This window comes from Macrobrachium nipponense, chromosome 4 (genome assembly GCF_015104395.2).
Source record: "Macrobrachium nipponense isolate FS-2020 chromosome 4, ASM1510439v2, whole genome shotgun sequence".
Classification (NCBI taxonomy): Eukaryota; Metazoa; Arthropoda; class Malacostraca; order Decapoda; family Palaemonidae; genus Macrobrachium; species Macrobrachium nipponense.
In genome coordinates this window covers 29681569-29704049 of record NC_061100.1, presented here as the reverse complement: position 1 = coordinate 29704049, position 22481 = coordinate 29681569, and the positions used below count along the sequence as shown (strand labels likewise).

The 22481-nt window shown below is 43.3% G+C and overlaps 1 long non-coding RNA gene and 1 pseudogene across 1 annotated transcript in view; both read right to left on the bottom strand.

Moving 5' to 3' along the window:
* LOC135210838 (uncharacterized) overlaps positions 1-22481 on the bottom strand; it is a 160218-nt gene that overhangs the window by 121888 nt on the left and 15849 nt on the right. The gene's annotated exons all lie outside the window — the stretch shown is intronic.
* LOC135210644 (zinc finger protein 665-like) overlaps positions 1-22481 on the bottom strand; it is a 63770-nt pseudogene that overhangs the window by 36989 nt on the left and 4300 nt on the right.

The following is a 22481-nucleotide window of genomic DNA, read 5'->3' as shown; positions in this document are numbered from 1 at the left end:
AACATCATCCAATTTTCTCTCCACATCACGTAAAGGTTGGGACGAACGTTCCGGGGACGAGTGCCAATCCGAAGGAGGAGGGGGAGCATGCACTGAAGGCAGAAAAGCTTCCGACATCTTTTTGTCTCTTACCGAAGACGACAGCCGCCTGTTCGACAATTTGCGTCTGTATTTGATAGGAAAGTTACCATCGGAGCTGGAAGGGAAGCGCTCCGGGCTGCTCCAATGGCTACATCCTGGGGCCTGAGGCGTCATTTCATGGCGCTGCTCTACAGTATATGCTCTTTTGAGGGGTCTTGACTCTGACATAAGACGCCAGCCCCGTCTGGGAACTGCGTCAACCGACGACGAAGAGCACAATTTTACCTCGCCTTTCCTATGGCGAGGGTGAGTGTCCTAGGAAGCGTCAACAGGTACGCTCGAGGGGACGACCCCTCGGGAGCTAAAACCTCTCGCCTCCCTTTGCCTGTCGACTTTCCTTCTCACAGAGGTTGGTGAGCTTGGAAGAGGTCTAGGGCTAGGAGCACGACAGATCCGAGCAGCCGCACCCTCCACTGCACTTGCACTGATTTTAGCACTGTCACTTGTGTTTTTTAAATCTCTCACATTCGACCATAACTTCTCCCTGTCTTCTGCGAGGGATTCTACCCTTTCACCAAGGGCTTGAATGGCCACCATCATGTCCTTTAAAGTTGGACCATTACCTGTATCAGTAGGGGGATCTGGAACTACCACTACGGATGAAGGATCAATAGGTTCATTAGCAAGGGAAAGAGAACTGTCAATTCCCTGACTATCTCTAGAAGAGCGAGTCATACTACTCTTCGCTCTCCTGATCCTATCCTTTTCCAACTTTCGCACATAGCGGTAATATTTTATCCACTCATTCTCAATTAATCTACACATTCCTCACATCTATCATCCAACTCACAACTCTTGCCTCTACATTTTATACAAAATGAATGAGGATCTAACGAGGCTTTAGCAAGCCAAGTCTTACATCCTCTCACACCCATTCTCACAATTGAAGCAGAATCAGCCATGTTGAAAAATCCAAAAGAGAGATCAAAACAAGCAAGAGTCAAACCAACAATATCTAAAAGGGTCCAGAGAAATCCAAAGTAAATCCAAAAACAAGCGAAAGCCAAAGCCAAAGTGTACTTCACCAAATAACTATGGAAAAACACGGCCAAACGAGCGAAATTCCAACGATGTCACCGGTGAGGCGGCAGGGAAGATCTGAGGAATAGTTGGAATGGTTCCAGGTACCTGGGTAGAGGGCGCACAGGTGGTACACCTGACTACCCAATTGGCAATTGCCGTGAGTTTTGAAATTCTGCCGTGACGTCAGGGACGTAAGCTATATATATAACTACCAGGTGAGTTAGATGTTTAAAAACGTAGTTATTAAGAGTTTTTTCTTTGCACCAAGAGCACATCATACAAAGGAAAACTCTTCCTCAGAGTGAAAGGAGCCCTCAAGTTAGTGTCGGAATGGATGTAGTCTCCCCAACGAAGGATCTCTGCTGAAAGTTCAGTAGGAGTCAGTAAGGGGAAACTGCTCCCCGAGTAGTCACAACAGTTGAACAGTTTGGCAAGAAGAAGGAATATTCCAAAGACAACCTTCAGTGTCAACAGTGGAGTATTACTGCTGACATTGTGGAGATCTTTATATCTCTTCTACTTCATAGCAAACTTCACCCACTGTTTGTATGGCCAGACATGGCAATCCTAACATGCACTACTTTGATTACAATTGTGCTTCCTGCACAAAGTATGTACAGAGTGAGAAGACCCACCTCCACAAGGGAAAGGAACCTTTTGCAAGGCCTGTCCTACCCTGCACACCATCTGAATACCTGAAGATTTCCTAGTAAGGGAAGTGGAAGGCTATATTGGTTGATGAGTTTGGCTCATTATTATTCAAATAATCTATAGTAATACAGGTAAAAAAAAAATGGGGGGATTAAAAAGGAAACAGCAAAGTTGGGCAGAAAGTCTACTAAACTTCTTGATAAGACAGCAGCCAGATGCAAAGTGAAGTGCAGGCAAACAGATGGTCTGGGGTTCCCCCAACCTGTCAACAGTTAATGACTTTGTCTGTAGGTTAAGCAGCCATTCCAGTTGGAATTCACAAGCTAAATCCCTAAGTAAAGAACAGATGTATTTATGCATGAACAAATATTAGTTGTGTAGTGAATATTCAGTTTAGAAGGACTCAATAAAGCTGAAACACTCAGCAGCATCACTAGAAATAATAAAGTTAAGTTAAAAGAAAATAATCTTCTCTTATGTGAAAAATTGGTTTAATACAAAGTTTAACTATACTATTTCGTTTTATTTCTCTCACATATTCTAATCAACATTTTTATTTACTAGCATATATTTCAGGAATGAAGCTTCTTCATGTGTGTAATTCTGGTGCCTCTTCTATTGAATGTCTCCCCACATTTGTCACAAACATATGGCCTTTCTCCAGTGTGCAATCTCATGTGATCTCTGAGAGGTCCTCTCTGACTAAACGACTTTCCACAGTCCTTACAATTATACGGCTTCTCTCCTGTATGGACTCTCATGTGCAGCCTAAGAACTGTCTTACTAACAAAAGCTTTTTTGCAAACATTGCAGATATCAGGCCTTTGTCCTTCATGCGTTCTTAAATGATTCTTCACACACTGCTTTGTGCTAAATGCTTTTCCACATTGCTCACAAATGAAAGCTTTTTCACCAGAGTGAGTGAGAAAGTGTTGTTGAAGATATCCAGCTTGCGAAAATGTCTTTCCACAATCACTGCATTTAAATGGCTTCTCTCCTGAGTGAATTCTGATGTGAGACTGAAGACCCGCTATTTGAGTGAAGGACTTTCCACATTTCTCACATACAAACGGTCGGTCACCTGTATGTATCACTTGATGATTTTTAAGGTGACTCTTATTCATAAATGCCTTTCCACAACTTTGGCACACAAATGGCCTCTCCCCACTGTGAGCTTTCATATGGTAGCTGTAGTTTTCTCTCCTGGCAAAAGACTTTCCACATAACTCACAAGTGAAAGGTTTCTCTCCAGTGTGTAGTCTCATGTGCATCTTCAGATTTCTTTTTCTACGGCATATCCTTCCACATTCTGGGCATTTAAAGAGGCTGGGAGTTCGGTCACGCTTCAACTTCACAGTAGAACTGCGCCCCTTTTGGTCTAGTTTATTGCTCTTTACATCAGCCTTCCGTTGTGAATCTAAGTTTGTTTCACGTTTACGCAACGCTGTAAATACACTGCCCTTTCTAAAGTTAACATCCAAGTTTGTGTTCTCTCTGTGGAATGTGACACACTCACTACTTCCAAACATCAGAGCTCCACTGGCAAATCCCTTTATTGCATATAAAAGACCTTCATCACTCTCAATTTTGGGGAAGTCTTCAATTTTAATATCGATCTCCGAAGTTCCTGGTTCCATGATTATCTGTGAAATGTATAAAGATGCTATATTGGTTTACTTTATAAACAAGCAGTAGAAAACTTGATGCATTAAAATTTTCTTAATTTGTTACCCTTACGAAATAGCAATCATGACTGCACTTCTATTAAGTGTACACTGAGAACTTTTTGTTAGTAATCACTAGTACTTACAAAATAAGGACTTTGTACTAATTCAAGGAGTTTACTTTCAACATTCAATGTCAGTGTCCCCTAAGCATTCAGTTCCATATGTTCATTGTACAACAAACAATGCAAACACAAAAAAACTCCAGCTCTGGCCAGTAGGAATAATCAAAATTCTCTTTTGAACATCTTTTATCTCATAGCTCTTTAATTTCTCCCTTAATTTCCAGTGCCCTTACATTGGCATCAATTACATTAGATATACTCATACTGATTTTAAGGGGACTCTGTTTTCTTTACACAGAAGTACATCATGTTATCAACCTCAAATACAGCATGTATATTACTCTAAATCAGAAATGCAATTAAATGAAGTGATAAACTACTAATAGTTAACCTGAAAATGAAAAATACAATACATACTGTAATAAGTAACCTCAAGTACCTATATTAACAGAGTCATGGCCCTGTCAGATAAGGTCAAATAAAACTTCATGGAACTGAAATAGTAAACTTTTAGTTACTGTATTTCTATTTTTCTTAACATAACCTAAAGTTCTTTAAATACGATTTAGCTTGCGGACGGGAGCTGGAACAGCAGTTTCAGAAAACTTTGTTATGTACAGAACTTCAAGTCTGTATGTTAGGAAAAATACAAATTACATACTGAAACTGAATTTGCTTTTCATTCCTACATAAATGTACAAACATTCCGACTTCAAGTAAGAGGCTTACCTACTTGGAGGACTCAGGGTACTGTACTGTTAGGTTCAGCCCACCTGGGATTTACCTTCCTGGTCTGGAGGAGCAGAAGAAAGTATCCCACACCTCGAGCCTGCTGAACATAAGAGATGTTACAGCTGCTAGACATTTTGGCATAAAGTACTAATGAGTTTGTTTCCATTACCTAAAAGTACCATTGTGTGTTGAACACAATAAAACAGCTAATACAATGAACAAGGTTTGTTTTATTGCCTGTCCCTGTCTCCCCTTGTCAAGAGAGAGGGGGGGCAATGCATCAAATTGAACTCATAAAGAAAAAACAATGGACTGTAACCCTTTTTGGTAGCTGTCCAGCATGTATTCACCCTAAGTTTGAGACAGGAGAGGAGAAAAGGAAGGAGAACCAGTCGCTCACATTCCCTCTCTCACTGAAACTGAATACCTTAGACACGATGCAACATGTCCCCTTAGGGAAGCTGGTAAACTACACAACTTATTGAGTAACCACCACAAGACCCAAGGAAAAAGTGTCCAGACTTTTGGGCAACATCCCAAAGATAAAATGAGGTGAATGCAGTCTGACGGGACCACACTCCTGCTCATAACACCTGTTGAACCAATAGGTTGTTTTGGAATGCTAGTCAGGTCAACGCTCGACTTCATGATCTCTCACCCAATCTGTACCCTCATTCCCTTTACCAGACAAGGCATACGCCCATTTGACTCTCTCACGTAGCTAGGAAGAGATCATGCTCTTTCTTGGTCATGCCAGTAATGATGAAGAGGGGTGAGAATCAGACCTGAGACGCTAAGTTATTTCATGATAATACTGCAGCAACCTAACAATATACTGTAGCATCTTGTCTGGGTCAATACCAACAACATCCTCGACTGAGAAGATCGAGACTTGAACCTGATGTCAGGATTCTGAGTCTTTCACTACAAACTCTGAGACAAATCCAAATGAGACGGATCCCCATCCCACTGAATGCCTAATGTCGTAAGAAAGGCAATGAGATCACCTACAGTCTGTGCCAAAGCCATTATGGCAAGAAGAAAAACAGTCTTTAGAGTCAGGTCCCTGTCTGCAAAAAACGTAGTTATTAAGAGTTTTTCCTTTGCACCAAGAGCACATCATACAAAGGAAAACTCTTCCTCAGAGTGAAAGGAGCCCTCAAGTTAGTGTCGGAATGGATGTAGTCTCCCCAACGAAGGATCTCTGCTGAAAGTTCAGTAGGAGTCAGTAAGGGGAAACTGCTCCCCGAGTAGTCACAACAGTTGAACAGTTTGGCAAGAAGAAGGAATATTCCAAAGACAACCTTCAGTGTCAACAGTGGAGTATTACTGCTGACATTGTGGAGATCTTTATATCTCTTCTACTTCATAGCAAACTTCACCCACTGTTTGTATGGCCAGACATGGCAATCCTAACATGCACTACTTTGATTACAATTGTGCTTCCTGCACAAAGTATGTACAGAGAGTGAGAAGACCCACCTCCACAAGGGAAAAAAAGGAACCTTTTGCAAGGCCTGTCCTACCCTGCACACCATCTGAATACCTGAAGTTTTCCTAGTAAGGGAAGTGGAAGGTTATATTGGTTGATGAGTTTGGCTCATTATTATTCAAATAATCTATAGTAATACAGGTAAAAAAAAAATGGGGGGATTAAAAAGGAAACAGCAAAGTTGGGCAGAAAGTCTACTAAACTTCTTGATAAGACAGCAGCCAGATGCAAAGTGAAGTGCAGGCAAACAGATGGTCTGGGGTTCCCCCAACCTGTCAACAGTTAATGACTTTGTCTGTAGGTTAAGCAGCCATTCCAGTTGGAATTCACAAGCTAAATCTCTATGTAAAGAACAGATGTATTTATGCATGAACAAATATTAGTTGTGTAGTGAATATTCAGTTTAGAAGTACTCAATAAAGCTGAAACACTCAGCAGCATCACTAGAAATAGTAATTTGAAGTTAAAAGAAAACAATCTTCTATTATGTGAAAAATGTAATACAAAGTTTAACTGTACTATTTGGCTTTATTTCTCTCACATATTCAGATCAACATTTTTATTCACTAGCATCTATTTCAGGAATGAAGCTTCTTCATGTGCGTAATTCTGGTGCCTCTTCTATTGAATGTCTCCCCACATTTGTCACAAACATATGGCCTTTCTCCAGTGTGCAATCTCATGTGATCTCTGAGAGGTCCTCTCTGACTAAACGACTTTCCACAGTCCTTACAATTATACGGCTTCTCTCCTGTATGGACTCTCATGTGCAGCCTAAGAACTGTCTTACAACTAAAAGCTTTTTCGCAAATACTGCATATATCAGGCCTTTGTCCCTCATGTGTTCTTAAATGCTTCCTCAAACTTTCCTTTGTGCTATATGCTTTTCCACACTGCTCACAAGTAACAGCCTTTTTATCAGAGTGACTAAGAAAGTGCTGTTGAAGATACCCAGCTTGAGCAAATGTCTTTCCACAATCACTGCATTTAAAGGGCTTCTCTTCCGAGTGAATTCTGATGTGAGCATGAAGGCCGGCTATTTGAGTGAAGGACTTTCCACACTTCTCACACACAAATGGTCGGTCACCCGTATGTATCATTTCATGAATTTTAAGACTACGCTTATTCACAAATGTCTTTCCACATCTTTTGCACATGTGTGGCCTTTCTCCACTGTGAACTTTCAGGTGAACCTTGTAGGACTCTTTTCTGGTATAAGACTTTCCACATTCCTCACAGGTGAAAGGTCTCTCTCCAGTGTGCAATCTCATATGGAACTTCAGATTTCTCTTTCCGGAGCATATCCTTCCACATTCTGGGCATTTAATGAGGATGGGAGTTCGGTCACGCTTCAACTTCACTGTAGAACTGCGCCCCTTTTGGTCTAGTTTATTGCTCTTTACATCAGCCTTCCGTTGTGAATCTAAGTTTGTTTCACGTTTATGCAATGCTGTAAGTACACTGCCCTTTCTAAAGCTAACATCCAAGTTTCTGTCCTCTTTGTGGAATGTGACACACTCACTACTTCCAAACATCAGAGCTCCACTGGCAAATCCCTTTATTGCATATAAAAGACCTTCATCACGCTCAATTTTGGGGAAGTCTTCAATTTTAATATCGATCTCCGAAGTTCCCGGTTCCATAATTATCTGCGAAATGTATAAAGATTCTGTATTGGTTTACTTTACAAACAAGCAGTACAAAACTTGATGCATTAAATTTTCCTGAATTTATTACCCTTATGAAATACCAATCCTGACTGCACATCTATTAAGTGTAGGCTACATAGAGAACTTTTTGTCAGTAATTACTAGTATGTACTTACAAAATAAAGACTGTGTATCCAGGAGTTTACTTTCCATATTCAATATCAGTGTCCCCTATGCATTCAGTTCCATGAAGTTCATCGCACAACAAACAATGCAAACACAAAAACACAAGATCTGGCCAGTAGAAATAATCAAAATGCTCATTTGAACAATTTTATCTTGTAGTTCTTTAATGTCTCCTTTAATTTCCAGTGCCATTACATCTGTGTAAATTAGAAGAGATACTCATCTCAATTTTAAGGGGACTCTTAATTATTCATTAGGGTAAACATAACTAACATAATGAGTACAAACTGCAATGCTGTTTAATACTCATGGAAAATTCTTTCAAATTTCACATATAGCAGTGTAATGAAAAATTCACTATTGCATGTATACTTTTAACTGACCTCAATAAAGGAATTTTTGCTTTGCTTTTATGCTATGTCCCCGAAATATGCTTAACGCAAAAGTTATATAAAAATCAATTGCAAATTTAATGTTACTGAGATATTTACTATATATTTCAATGTTCATAGCTTATCTGTGGGGCTATGAACACAGAATCACATACAGGTAATCAGTATAATTAGGTACATTATACAGTATGTACTAGTATATGAACATGCTTAATGTTACTTGAAACATTGTAAATGATTGCTCAAAATTTGGCCTACCCTGAATATTTTAAATCCAAAGGCTAGCCTATGACTTAGGATACATTGGGTTACTTTACATCCGTTTTCCAATCGCTTTTGCTCCTTTGGTAAATAAACCCATTATCAAATTTGGACTCGGAAATCTCATCTTGCCACATTTTAATGTGTTCTTTGAATTTTTCTGATGTTCTTTTTATTAACAAATAGACAGTGGACCCAAAATGAGTGAAATACAAGAATGAATTTGGTAATTCTAAGGAGATACTATATTGTGTTTTACAGAACTGAAACAGAAATTGATGGTAAAGAATATGAATGGACGTCCTGTAAAAGGAATAAAAGGAGTTGCAGCTAGGGGTTGAGGCCTTGCTGCAAAGAACCTTAAGTAATGTCTACAGTACACTGTGTGAGGTGCACTGACGGCAACATCCCGATAAGGTCTTCTGGGTCCTCGTCTAGTTGGGGGGGAGGGCAATTTGCCCCCTACCAAATCTAACATAGGATGCCAACTCCTTACCTAGGCCTAGACCCACAACTAACCTAGTCTATGGCATTACAAATAAATAAAAATAAAACTATGACCTAATCAACTCATCTTTGGTCACCCCCTCCCCCCAGGGAAATCGTAGATTAGGCCTATACCTAAACGTGGGGTCTAACATCACTCTTAATAGTACTTGGCCTAGTAGGCCTACCTGTAGGGTGGTAGCGAAACGAATGGCTGAAATCGAAACTCATTAAAACTTTGGAGAATTACATTTTTTAGTCCAAATTGTTGATATATAATATTGTAAAATATAATTTTTCCCAAAAAAGAATAAAATAAAATATAATCATTACCAAAAGAGAATACAACATTATCATATATGTATACCTGACAAAAAATAAAATAAAATAATTCCCGACGAAGAATAAAATAACATAATTCCCGAAAAAGAATTCAATACAATAATTCCCGACAAAGAATAAAATATATAAAATCAGTTTCAACAAAGAATAAAATAAAATCATTCCCAACAAAAAATAAAATTAGAATAATTCAAGACAAGGAATAATATTATAAAATAATTACCAACATCAAATAAAATAAAATCATTCATGGGAAGAAGAAAATACAATCATTACCAAAAAAGAATAAAATAAGAGTAAAAATGATATTGTTATGTTACAATAAAGTTTCATACATACTTACCTGGCAGATATATACAATTAAAGGCCCACCCAGCCTCCCCGCAGGAGACAGGTGGAAGAGAGAAAATATGATAGAAAACGGGGATGGTTCCTAGTCCTGCCGCCCAGGGCAGGCCGGTAGATCACCTGACCTACCTGTAGCGAGTGGCGCGAAATTTGAATTTCTGTCGGGGACGACGGAGTCTTGGCTATGTATATATCTGCCAGGTAAGTATGTATGAAACTTTATTGTAACATAACAATATCATTTTCATACAATCAACTTACCTGTCAGATATATACATAGCTGATTGGCACCTTTCGGTGGAGGGTAAGAGACAGCTACTATATGGAATAGACAGGTAAACAACATATGTTGTAGGTATAAATAAAACCTTGGTTCCTACCTGATAGGTGGTAGACTTCGTGGGTGTTTGCCCAGTAGTCTGCATCACCTCAAGAAACTTTAGCGAGATATATGATCTATGGCCAAGAGTTCTTGTGGGTCTGCCGATGGGGTCTTATCCGCTTACTCGGCAGAGCCTGAAAGGACTTTGTCAATGGGTGCTGATCCACTTATATGACAATACACCTTATGAAGGAGCACACAACCAATCCCGACCACCTGATCCTAACCATATGTTAGAACTAAGGATTGTTCCGAGTTATCCCCGAACTCGTCACAACAACCGTAACTCAAAACCACTACGCACACATACATAATTTCTAAAAAAAAAATTATACTCATCTAATTTCTAAAAAAAAAATTATACTCATCTAATTAGATATGACAAGATTCTCTTACTGAACAACATAGATGGCCGCCCGTGCTAAACCAAGTCCTCCATTGTTCGAAGAGACTCCAGACCATATCCAAAAAGAAGAAAAGTATATACTTTTAAGGATTGGTGTCGGCTCCCGTACCCAGAATCGTATCCGCCGATACGAAAGGACCTAGAGAAAAACACTTCTCATATGTCACACGAACGTCTTTCAAGTAATGAGATGCAATACTGAGTTGCATCTCACAAAATGTCGTATCATGATGTTTTTAAGCGACATATTCTTATGAAACGAGAGAGACGTCGCTACTGCTCTCACTTCATGAGCTTTAACTCTCAACAGTCGTAACTGTTCGTCAGAACAGACCTTATGCGCGTCTGTAATGACGTTCCTCACAAAGAATGCCAGCGCATTCTTGGACATCAGTCTTGTGGGGTCTTTTACCGCGCACCAAAGACCTTGTCTAGAGCCTCCCATCTGATGCTTTCTCTGAATGTAAAACTTTAGAGCTCTTACAGGGCATAGAGATCTTTCTGCCTCTCTTCCTACGAGACTCGATATGCCTTTGACTTCAAATGACTTAGGCCAGGGATTCGAGGGATTCTCATTCTTAGCTAAAAACAGTGTCTTAAACGAGCAAATAGCTGAGTCTCCCTTGAAACCTACTTTATCTTGCAGAGCATGTAATTCACTAACTCTCTTTGCCGTAGCTAAAGATAATAGGAATAGGCATTTTCTGGTGATGTCTCGAAACGAAGCCAGATGAGGAGGTTCGAATCTTTCAGATGAAAGAAACTTGAGGACCACGTCTAGGTTCCAGTTCGGAGGGACCGGTTCCTTCGACTTTGAAGTCTCAAATGACCTTATGAGATCGTGGAGATCTTTATTATCTGCCAGATCTAATCCTCTATTCCTGAAGACAGCCGAGAGCATACTTCTGTATCCCTTTATTGTGGATACAGCTAGATGAGATTGCTCTCTCAGGAATAGAAGGAAAATGATATTGTTATGTTACAATAAAGTTTCATACATACTTACCTGGCAGATATATACATAGCTAAGACTCCGTCGTCCCCGACAGAAATTCAAATTTCGCGCCACTCGCTACAGGTAGGTCAGGTGATCTACCGGCCTGCCCTGGGCGGCAGGACTAGGAACCATCCCCGTTTTCTATCATATTTTCTCTCTTCCACCTGTCTCCTGCGGGGAGGCTGGGTGGGCCTTTAATTGTATATATCTGCCAGGTAAGTATGTATGAAACTTTATTGTAACATAACAATATCATTTTCATACAATCAACTTACCTGTCAGATATATACATAGCTGATTGGCACCTTTCGGTGGAGGGTAAGAGACAGCTACTATATGGAATAGACAGGTAAACAACATATGTTGTAGGTATAAATAAAACCTTGGTTCCTACCTGATAGGTGGTAGACTTCGTGGGTGTTTGCCCAGTAGTCTGCATCACCTCAAGAAACTTTAGCGAGATATATGATCTATGGCCAAGAGTTCTTGTGGGTCTGCCGATGGGGTCTTATCCGCTTACTCGGCAGAGCCTGAAAGGACTTTGTCAATGGGTGCTGATCCACTTATATGACAATACACCTTATGAAGGAGCACACAACCAATCCCGACCACCTGATCCTAACCATATGTTAGAACTAAGGATTGTTCCGAGTTATCCCCGAACTCGTCACAACAACCGTAACTCAAAACCACTACGCACACATACATAATTTCTAAAAAAAAAATTATACTCATCTAATTTCTAAAAAAAAAATTATACTCATCTAATTAGATATGACAAGATTCTCTTACTGAACAACATAGATGGCCGCCCGTGCTAAACCAAGTCCTCCATTGTTCGAAGAGACTCCAGACCATATCAAAAAGAAGAAAAGTATATACTTTTAAGGATTGGTGTCGGCTCCCGTACCCAGAATCGTATCCGCCGATACGAAAGGACCTAGAGAAAAACACTTCTCATATGTCACACGAACGTCTTTCAAGTAATGAGATGCAAATACTGAGTTGCATCTCCAAAATGTCGTATCTATGATGTTTTTAAGCGACATATTCTTATGAAACGAGAGAGACGTCGCTACTGCTCTCACTTCATGAGCTTTAACCTCTCAACAGTCGTAACTGTTCGTCAGAACAGACCTTATGCGCGTCTGTAATGACGTTCCTCACAAAGAATGCCAGCGCATTCTTGGACATCAGTCTTGTGGGGTCTTTTACCGCGCACCAAAGACCTTGTCTAGAGCCTCCCATCTGATGCTTTCTCTGAATGTAAAACTTTAGAGCTCTTACAGGGCATAGAGATCTTTCTGCCTCTCTTCCTACGAGACTCGATATGCCTTTGACTTCAAATGACTTAGGCCAGGGATTCGAGGGATTCTCATTCTTAGCTAAAAACAGTGTCTTAAACGAGCAAATAGCTGAGTCTCCCTTGAAACCTACTTTATCTTGCAGAGCATGTAATTCACTAACTCTCTTTGCCGTAGCTAAAGATAATAGGAATAGGCATTTTCTGGTGATGTCTCGAAACGAAGCCAGATGAGGAGGTTCGAATCTTTCAGATGAAAAAAGAAACTTGAGGACCACGTCTAGGTTCCAGTTCGGAGGGACCGGGAGGTTCCTTCGACTTTGAAGTCTCAAATGACCTTATGAGATCGTGGAGATCTTTATTATCTGCCAGATCTAATCCTCTGTTCCTGAAGACAGCCGAGAGCATACTTCTGTATCCCTTTATTGTGGATACAGCTAGATGAGATTGCTCTCTCAGGAATAGAAGGAAAATGATATTGTTATGTTACAATAAAGTTTCATACATACTTACCTGGCAGATATATACATAGCTAAGACTCCGTCGTCCCCGACAGAAATTCAAATTTCGCGCCACTCGCTACAGGTAGGTCAGGTGATCTACCGGCCTGCCCCTGGGCGGCACAGGACTAGGAACCATCCCGTTTTCTATCATATTTTCTCTCTTCCACCTGTCTCCTGCGGGGAGGCTGGGTGGGCCTTTAATTGTATATATCTGCCAGGTAAGTATGTATGAAACTTTATTGTAACATAACAATATCATTTTCATACAATCAACTTACCTGTCAGATATATACATAGCTGATTGGCACCTTTCGGTGGAGGGTAAGAGACAGCTACTATATGGAATAGACAGGTAAACAACATATGTTGTAGGTATAAATAAAACCTTGGTTCCTACCTGATAGGTGGTAGACTTCGTGGGTGTTTGCCCAGTAGTCTGCATCACCTCAAGAAACTTTAGCGAGATATATGATCTATGGCCAAGAGTTCTTGTGGGTCTGCCGATGGGGGGGTCTTATCCGCTTACTCGGCAGAGCCTGAAAGGACTTTGTCAATGGGTGCTGATCCACTTATATGACAATACACCTTATGAAGGAGCACACAAACCAATCCCGACCACCTGATCCTAACCATATGTTAGAACTAAGGATTGTTCCGAGTTACCCCGAGTTATTACCCCGAACTCGTCACAACAACCGTAACTCAAAACCACTACGCACACATACATAATTTCTAAAAAAAAAAATTATACTCATCTAATTAGATATGACAAGATTCTCTTACTGAACAACATAGACGGCCGCCCGTGCTAAACCAAGTCCTCCATTGTTCGAAGAGACTCCAGACCATATCCAAAAAGAAGAAAAGTATATACTTTTAAGGATTGGTGTCGGCTCCCGTACCCAGAATCGTATCCGCCGATACGAAAGGACCTAGAGAAAAACACTTCTCATATGTCACACGCAGCACACGAACGTCTTTCAAGTAATGAGATGCAAATACTGAGTTGCATCTCCAAAATGTCGTATCTATGATGTTTTTAAGCGACATATTCTTATGAAACGAGAGACGTCGCTACTGCTCTCACTTCATGAGCTTTAACTCTCAACAGTCGTAACTGTTCGTCAGAACAGACCTATGCGCGTCTGTAATGACGTTCCTCACAAAGAATGCCAGCGCATTCTTGGACATCAGTCTTGTGGGGTCTTTTACCGCGCACCAAAGACCTTGTCTAGAGCCTCCCATCTGATGCTTTCTCTGAATGTAAAACTTTAGAGCTCTTACAGGGCATAGAGATCTTTCTGCCTCTCTTCCTACGAGACTCGATATGCCTTTGACTTCAAATGACTTAGGCCAGGGATTCGAGGGATTCTCATTCTTAGCTAAAAACAGTGTCTTAAACGAGCAAATAGCTGAGTCTCCCTTGAAACCTACTTTATCTTGCAGAGCATGTAATTCACTAACTCTCTTTGCCGTAGCTAAAGATAATAGGAATAGGCATTTTCTGGTGATGTCTCGAAACGAAGCCAGATGAGGAGGTTCGAATCTTTCAGATGAAAGAAACTTGAGGACCACGTCTAGGTTCCAGTTCGGAGGGACCGGTTCCTTCGACTTTGAAGTCTCAAATGACCTTATGAGATCGTGGAGATCTTTATTATCTGCCAGATCTAATCCTCTATTCCTGAAGACAGCCGAGAGCATACTTCTGTATCCCTTTATTGTGGATACAGCTAGATGAGATTGCTCTCTCAGGAATAGAAGGAAATCAGCAATTTCCGCTATAGAGGTAGTGGAGGAGGACAACTTCTTAGATCTACACCACCTTCTAAAAACCTCCCACTTCGATTGATATACTTTCGTAGTGGAGGTTCTGCGTGCTCTCGCGATCGCGCTTGCCACTTCGCGAGAAAACCCTCTCGCTCTGACGAGTCTTTCGATAGTCGAAAGGCAGTCAGAGCGAGAGCGGGGAGGTTTTGATGGTACCTCTTGAAGTGTGGTTGTCTGAGAAGATCCGTCCTTCTTGGTAGGGATCTTGGAAAGTCTACGATCCACTCTACCACCTCCGTGAACCAATCTTGGGCCGGCCAAAAGGGGGCTATCATGTCATCCTCGTCTCCTTTGACGCCACAAACTTTTTTATTACTAATCCCAGGATTTTGAATGGAGGAAAAAAGCATATACGTCTACTCGAGACCAATCTAGCAGGAAGGCGTCTACCATAAGAGCTCTTGGATCTTCCGCGACCGAGCAAAAGACTGCCAGCCTTTTGGAAATGAATGTGGCGAAGAGATCCACATGAGGTGTCCCCCACAGCGACCAGAGATCTTGACACACTTCCTCGTGTAGGGTCCACTCTGTATGAAGGACCTGGTTCCTCCTGCTGAGTCTGTCCGCCCTCACATTCTTTACTCCCTGCACGAACCTTGTCAGAAGGGAGATGTTCCTGTGAGACGTCAAAGAAAAAGCAAAAGGTCCTCTCGTCAGTTGTAAAGGAACGAGGAGTGAGTCCGCCCTCCCTGTTTTCGAATGTAGGCAAGTGCGGTGGTGTTGTCCACGTTTACTTGCACTACTTTGTTCGACACCAGAGGTTCTAGACTCTTCAAAGCCAGATGCACGGCAAAGAGCTCTTTGCAGTTTATGTGCCAAGTCACCTGTGCTGGTTTCCCAGGTTCCTGACCCTCCTTCGAGCCTAATGTTGCTCCCCAACCTTTCTCCGACGCGTCGGAGTACAACACTAGGTCTGTTGGTTCTGTGTCCTTAGAGAGATCCCTTTGTTCTCTTCCAGAGGGGGCGGGGGCAACCACCATTCCAGGTGCGATCTTATCTCCACTAGAATGGGAAAGACGTCCGAAAGTTGTCCAGTTTTCCAACTCCAAGACTTCTTGAGGAAGAATTGAAGCGGACGTAAATGAAGTCTTCCTAGTGGGAAGAACTGTTCGAGCGAGGAAAGGGTCCCTAGAATGCTCAACCATTCCCTCGCCGACGTATGTTCCTTCCTTAAGAAGAGAGAGACTATCCGCAAACCTTTTGCGATTCTCTCTTGCGAAGGAAATACTCGAAAACCCCGAGAATCCATCCGAATCCCCAGATAGACTAAGTCCTGTCTGGGGGTCAGCTGCGACTTCTCGAGGTTCACGAGCAATCCCAACGCTTTGATCAGATCTAAAGTTAACTTCAGGTCCTCCAAGCACTGTCTCTCTGATCTGCTCTGATCTGGCCCTGATGAGCCAGTCGTCCAGATACAGAGAGATATTTACTCCTTTGAGGTGAAGAAACCTTGCCACATTCTTCATCAGGCTTGTGAAGACCTGAGGAGCTGTGGACAGGCCGAAACACAAGGCTCTGAACTGAAAGATCCTTCCCCCCGTCATGAAACGGAGGTACTTCTTCGATGAAAGGTGGATCGGGACGTGAAAGTAGGCGTCCTGGAGATCTAGAGACACCATCCAATCTCCTTGTCGTAATGACGCCAGGACTGAAGCAGAAGTCTCCATGGAGAACTTCTCCTTCCGAACAAATTTGTTCAGAGAGCTGACGTCCAGTACTGGTCTCCAGCCTCCCGAGGCTTTCGCAACCAGAAAAAGGCGATTGTAAAACCCCGAGGAGTTTTGATCTAGTACAGTTCTATCGCTCTCTTTGTCCCACATTTGTTCCACCATCGATCGAAGAGTATCCCTCAGCACAGGATCCTTGTACTTGGCTGTTAGTTCCCTTGGTATTGACGTTAGGGGTGTTGACTGCGTCAGAAGATCCTGAGTCGCCTTCTCAGTTAATGAATGAGCAATGTCCTTCACCAACTGAGAAGGGAACAAAAAGTCAGACAAAGGCGAATACAGCAGCGCTGCCCTCTGAGCGTGGGAGACTGCCTTGGTTAAAAAGGCACCATATACCGTCCTCTTCTTTAGAAGACCTGCTCCAAACAAAGAGGAGATTTCAAAAGAGCCATCCTGTACCGCTTTGTCTATACAAGACAATATGCACAAAAGGGCTTCCGGTTCGATTCCTTCCGAATCATGGGCTTTCTTGGACATCACCCCAAGGGACCAATCTAAGAAGTTGAAAACTTCCAATACATGAAAGAGTCCCTTGAGGAGATGGTCCAGTTCAGAAATGCCCCACGTAATCCGTGCCGAGTTGAGACCTTGTCGACATGAAGCGTCAACTAAGGTCGAAAAGTCTGCTTCTGACGTAGACGGGAGAGCAATACCCATATTCTCTCCCGTCTGATACCAAATGCCTCTTTTACCAGCTAGTCTCGCTGGAGGCATGCAGAAGACCGTTCTTACTAAGTCCTTCTTAGACTTCATCCACGAGTCTAAGGATTGTAGAGCCCTCTTCATTGAAATGGTGGGCTTCATTTTGAGAAAAGACGAAGACTTCTTTGTCTTAGCACTCGAAAACAGAGAGCGCGGAGAAGGAGGAGCGGCAGGAGTCAATTCGTCTCCATACTCCTCTATAAGCAAGGCAGTCAAAACTTTATAGTTCGACAGTCCTTCTCTTCCTTGATATTCTTCATCCGAGTTTCCTTCCAACTCGGGATCTAAATGAGTCTCCGCTCCCACCTCTGAACGTTCCTCCTCTGGAGGAGACAAACTCCTAATAGGAGAGGGGCTAAGGGAATGATATTCTTTCCTCTTCCCCGCTTTAATAGCCTTGGAAGGCGCCAAAAGCTCAGGCTTCTCTCGATATAGAAGACGCTTCCCGCTTGGATGAGCTTCTCGTCCGTCAAGCGTCCTGGCTGACGCCTCCCGCTTACTTGGCTGCTGACGTCGGATGACGCCTCGCGCCTGGAAGACGCTCCGCTCTCAAAAGGCGTCCTACTTGGCGCCAAAATATTGGTTTGGAGCTTCACGTCTACCAACAGCTTTCAAAGACGCTTCATGTCTAAAAGACGTCTCGTCTCCCTGGCGTTACGTAACTTTCGTAAGCAACCGATCTCGCTCTCGAACCCGAAGCTTCTGTAATATGTTTAGAAGCTTCACGTCTGCATGACGCTTCTCGCTTAGCAGGGGAGAGAGGACGAGACTTCTTGATTGAAAGCGCAACGTCCTTCCTACGAGGTGCTAAAACTCCCACTAGAGAGGTCAGTTGCTCTTGAACTGCCATAATAATTCTCCTTGAAGCTTCTCCCACGTCAACTGCATGACGCCTTTCGTCATCAATCGGGGGAGAAGTAGGAAAGGGTACTTCTGCGTACTCGTCGGGTGACGCTGACGCCACCTTCGCCTTCTTAATAGAAGAGGAGCGATCATCGAGAAACGCTCTGGGCTCGAATCAATTTCGGGTTCTTTCATATGACGCTTCAGAGGTCTCGATAAATTAGACTCCTTCCCCCTCGTTTAGGTGAGGGAGAGAGGAGAGACACTCACGAAGGACGCTTTTTCTAGGAGCGCCCTTGAGCAGCCTGCCACGAAACAGAGCTAGCTGAAGGGACGTCTGACCGTTGGGGATCCCCACGACCATCTTAAGGCTTTCGACTTTCCTTCTCCTCTGGGCATGGGAGCTTGGAAGAGGTCTAGGCCTGGAGCGTCGCAGGGACGATCAAACGCCCCCCTCCACAACACTGGGAGAACTCACTTCACTGTAATGCTCACTTTCACTAGCCTTACCTTGTAAGTCCGCCATTTTGGACTTCATGTCTCGAATCGTAGCTTTCAGATCGGCGATTTCCGAGGCCGATTCCGAAAGTACACTTTGTGAATGAGAAACATAGGGAGAATCTAAATCAGTAGGATTAGAAGTTATCAGTTAAAAGGCTCAAATAGGCCTTGAAACTCACACCTTTCAGACGTCCTAACCCTATCCCTCTCTAACTTCTTCAAATAAGAAGTTAAAGTCTTCCACTCTTCTGCATTTAATCCCTCGCATTCATTACAAGTATTATTAGCAGAACACTGAAACCCCCTACATTTACGGCATACAGTGTGAGGATCAACCGAAGCTTTCGGTATCCTCACCCTGCAGCCTACATTCACACACATTCTCACACTCACATTTGAATCAGACATACTGAGAAAAATCCAAAAAGCAATTCCAAAAAAACAGTCCACAGTAGCGAATGCCAAAACACGATCCAGATCGTCACCAAAAAGCCGAGAAACGATGATCAAAGGATGAAATAAGAATCTAAGTCAGGATGGTAATAGCAACAATGTTGATACCACCGGCGACAGAGAAAATATGATAGAAAACGGGGATGGTTCCTAGTCCTGCCGCCCAGGGCAGGCCGGTAGATCACCTGACCTACCTGTAGCGAGTGGCGCGAAATTTGAATTTCTGTCGGGGACGACGGAGTCTTAGCTATGTATATATCTGACAGGTAAGTTGATTGTATGAAATCAGCAATTTCCGCTATAGAGGTAGTGGAGGAGGACAACTTCTTAGATCTACACCACCTTCTAAAAACCTCCCACTTCGATTGATATACTTTTCGTAGTGGAGGTTCTGCGTGCTCTCGCGATCGCGCTTGCCACTTCGCGAGAAAACCCTCTCGCTCTGACGAGTCTTTCGATAGTCGAAAGGCAGTCAGAGCGAGAGCGGGGAGGTTTTGATGGTACCTCTTGAAGTGTGGTTGTCTGAGAAGATCGTCCTTCTTGGTAGGATCTTGGAAAGTCTACGATCCACTCTACCACCTCCGTGAACCAATCTTGGGGGCCGGCCAAAAGGGGGCTATCAATGTCATCCTCGTCTCCTTTGACGCCACAAACTTTTTTATTACTAATCCCAGGATTTTGAATGGAGGAAAGCATATACGTCTACTCGAGACCAATCTAGCAGGAAGGCGTCTACCATAAGAGCTCTTGGATCGTCCGCGACCGCGAGCAAAAGACTGCCAGCCTTTTGGAAATGAATGTGGCGAAGAGATCCACATGAGGTGTCCCCCACAGCGACCAGAGATCTTGACACACTTCCTCGTGTAGGGTCCACTCTGTATGAAGGACCTGGTTCCTCCTGCTGAGTCTGTCCGCCCTCACAGTTCTTTACTCCCTGCACGAAACCTTGTCAGAAGGGAGATGTTTCCTGTGAGACGTCCAAAGCAAAAGGTCTCTCGTCAGTTCGTAAAGGAACGAGGAGTGAGTCCCTCCCTGTTTTCGAATGTAGGCAAGTGCGGTGGTGTTGTCCACGTTTACTTGCACTACTTTGTTCGACACCAGAGGTTCTAGACTCTTCAAAGCCAGATGCACGGCAAAGAGCTCTTTGCAGTTTATGTGACCAAGTCACCTGTGCTGGTTCCCAGGTGCCTGACACCTCCTTCGAGCCTAATGTTGCTCCCCAACCTTTCTCGACGCGTCGGAGTACAACACTAGGTCTGGGTTCTGTGTCCTTAGAGAGATCCCTTTGTTCTCGGTTCCAGAGGGGCAACCACCATTTCCAGGTGCGATCTTATCTCCACTGGAATGGGAAAGACGTCCGAAAGTTGTCCAGTTTTCCAACTCCAAGACTTCTTGAGGAAGAATTGAAGCGGACGTAAATGAAGTCTTCTAGTGGGAAGAACTGTTCGAGCGAGGAAAGGGTCCCTAGAAGGCTCAACCATTCCCTCGCCGACGTATGTTCCTTCCTTAAGAAGAGAGAGACTATCCGCAAACCTTTTGCGATTCTCTCTTGCGAAGGAAATACTCGAAAACCCCGAGAATCCATCCGAATCCCCAGATAGACTAAGTCCTGTCTGGGGGTCAGCTGCGACTTCTCGAGGTTCACGAGCAATCCCAACGCTTTGATCAGATCTAAAGTTAACTTCAGTCCTCCAAGCACTGTCTCTCTGATCTGGCCCTGATGAGCCAGTCGTCCAGATACAGAGAGATATTACTCCTTTGAGGTGAAGAAACCTTGCCACATTCTTCATCAGGCTTGTGAAGACCTGAGGAGCTGTGGACAGGCCGAAACACAAGGCTCTGAACTGAAAGATCCTTACCCCCCCAGTCATGAAACGGAGGTACTTCTTCGATGAAGGGTGGATCGGGAGGACGTGAAAGTAGGCGTCCTGGAGATCTAGAGACACCATCCAATCTCCTTGTCGTAATGACGCCAGGACTGAAGCAGAAGTCCTCCATGGAGAACTTCTCCTTCCGAACAAAATTTTGTTCAGAGAGCTGACGTCCAGTACTGGTCTCCAGCCTCCCGAGGCTTTCGCAACCAGAAAAAGGCGATTGTAAAAACCCCGGGGAGTTTTGATCTAGTACTAGTTCTATCGCTCTCTTGTCCCACATTTGTTCCACCATCGATCGAAGAGTATCCCTCAGCACAGGATCCTTGTACTTGGCTGTTAGTTCCCTTGGTATTGACGTTAGGGGAGGAGTGTTCAGGAAAGGGATACGATATCCCTTCCTTATTATAGCCAACGATGACGCGTCTGTGTTTATAAGTGTCCAGGCCTCCACAAATCCCAGGAGCCTGGCAACCTACTGGTGCTTGGAGGAGAGAAGCTTCATTTTCCCTTTTTAAAGGGACGAAAGGCAGACCTTACCTCTCTTCTCCGGAGCCTTCCTTCTTGCGGGAGGTCTGGAGGTCGGACCACCTCGAAAGGGCTGAACCGATGTACTCGGTCCTTTCTTGTCAGATGTAGAAGCAGGCTTCTTCTTCCTTGCTGACTGCGTCAGAAGATCCTGAGTCGCCTTCTCAGTTAATGAATGAGCAATGTCCTTCACCAACTGAGAAGGGAACAAAAAGTCAGACAAAGGCGAATACAGCAGCGCTGCCCTCTGAGCGTGGGAGACTGCCTTGGTTAAAAAGGCACCATAGTACCGTCCTCTTCTTTAGAAGACCTGCTCCAAACAAAGAGGAGATTTCAAAAGAGCCATCCTGTACCGCTTGTCTATACAAGACAATATGCACAAAAGGGCTTCCGGTTCGATTCCTTCCGAATCATGGGCTTTCTTGGACATCACCCCAAGTGACCAATCTAAGAAGTTGAAAACTTCCAATACATGAAAGAGTCCCTTGAGAGATGGTCCAGTTCAGAAATGCCCCACGTAATCCGTGCCGAGTTGAGACCTTGTCGACGTGAAGCGTCACTAAGGTCGAAAAGTCTGCTTCTGACGTAGACGGGAGAGCAATACCCATATTCTCTCCCGTCTGATACCAAATGCCTCTTTTACCAGCTAGTCTCGCTGGAGGCATGCAGAAGACCGTTCTTACTAAGTCCTTCTTAGACTTCATCCACGAGTCTAAGGATTGTAGAGCCCTCTCATTGAAATGGTGGGCTTCATTTTGAGAAAAGACGAAGACTTCTTCGTCTTAGCACTCGAAAACAGAGAGCGCGGAGAAGGAGGAGCGGCAGGAGTCAATTCGTCTCCATACTCCTCTAGAAGCAAGGCAGTCAAAAACTTTATAGTTCGACAGTCCTTCTCTTCCTTGATATTCTTCATCCGAGTTTCCTTCCAACTCGGGATCTAAATGAG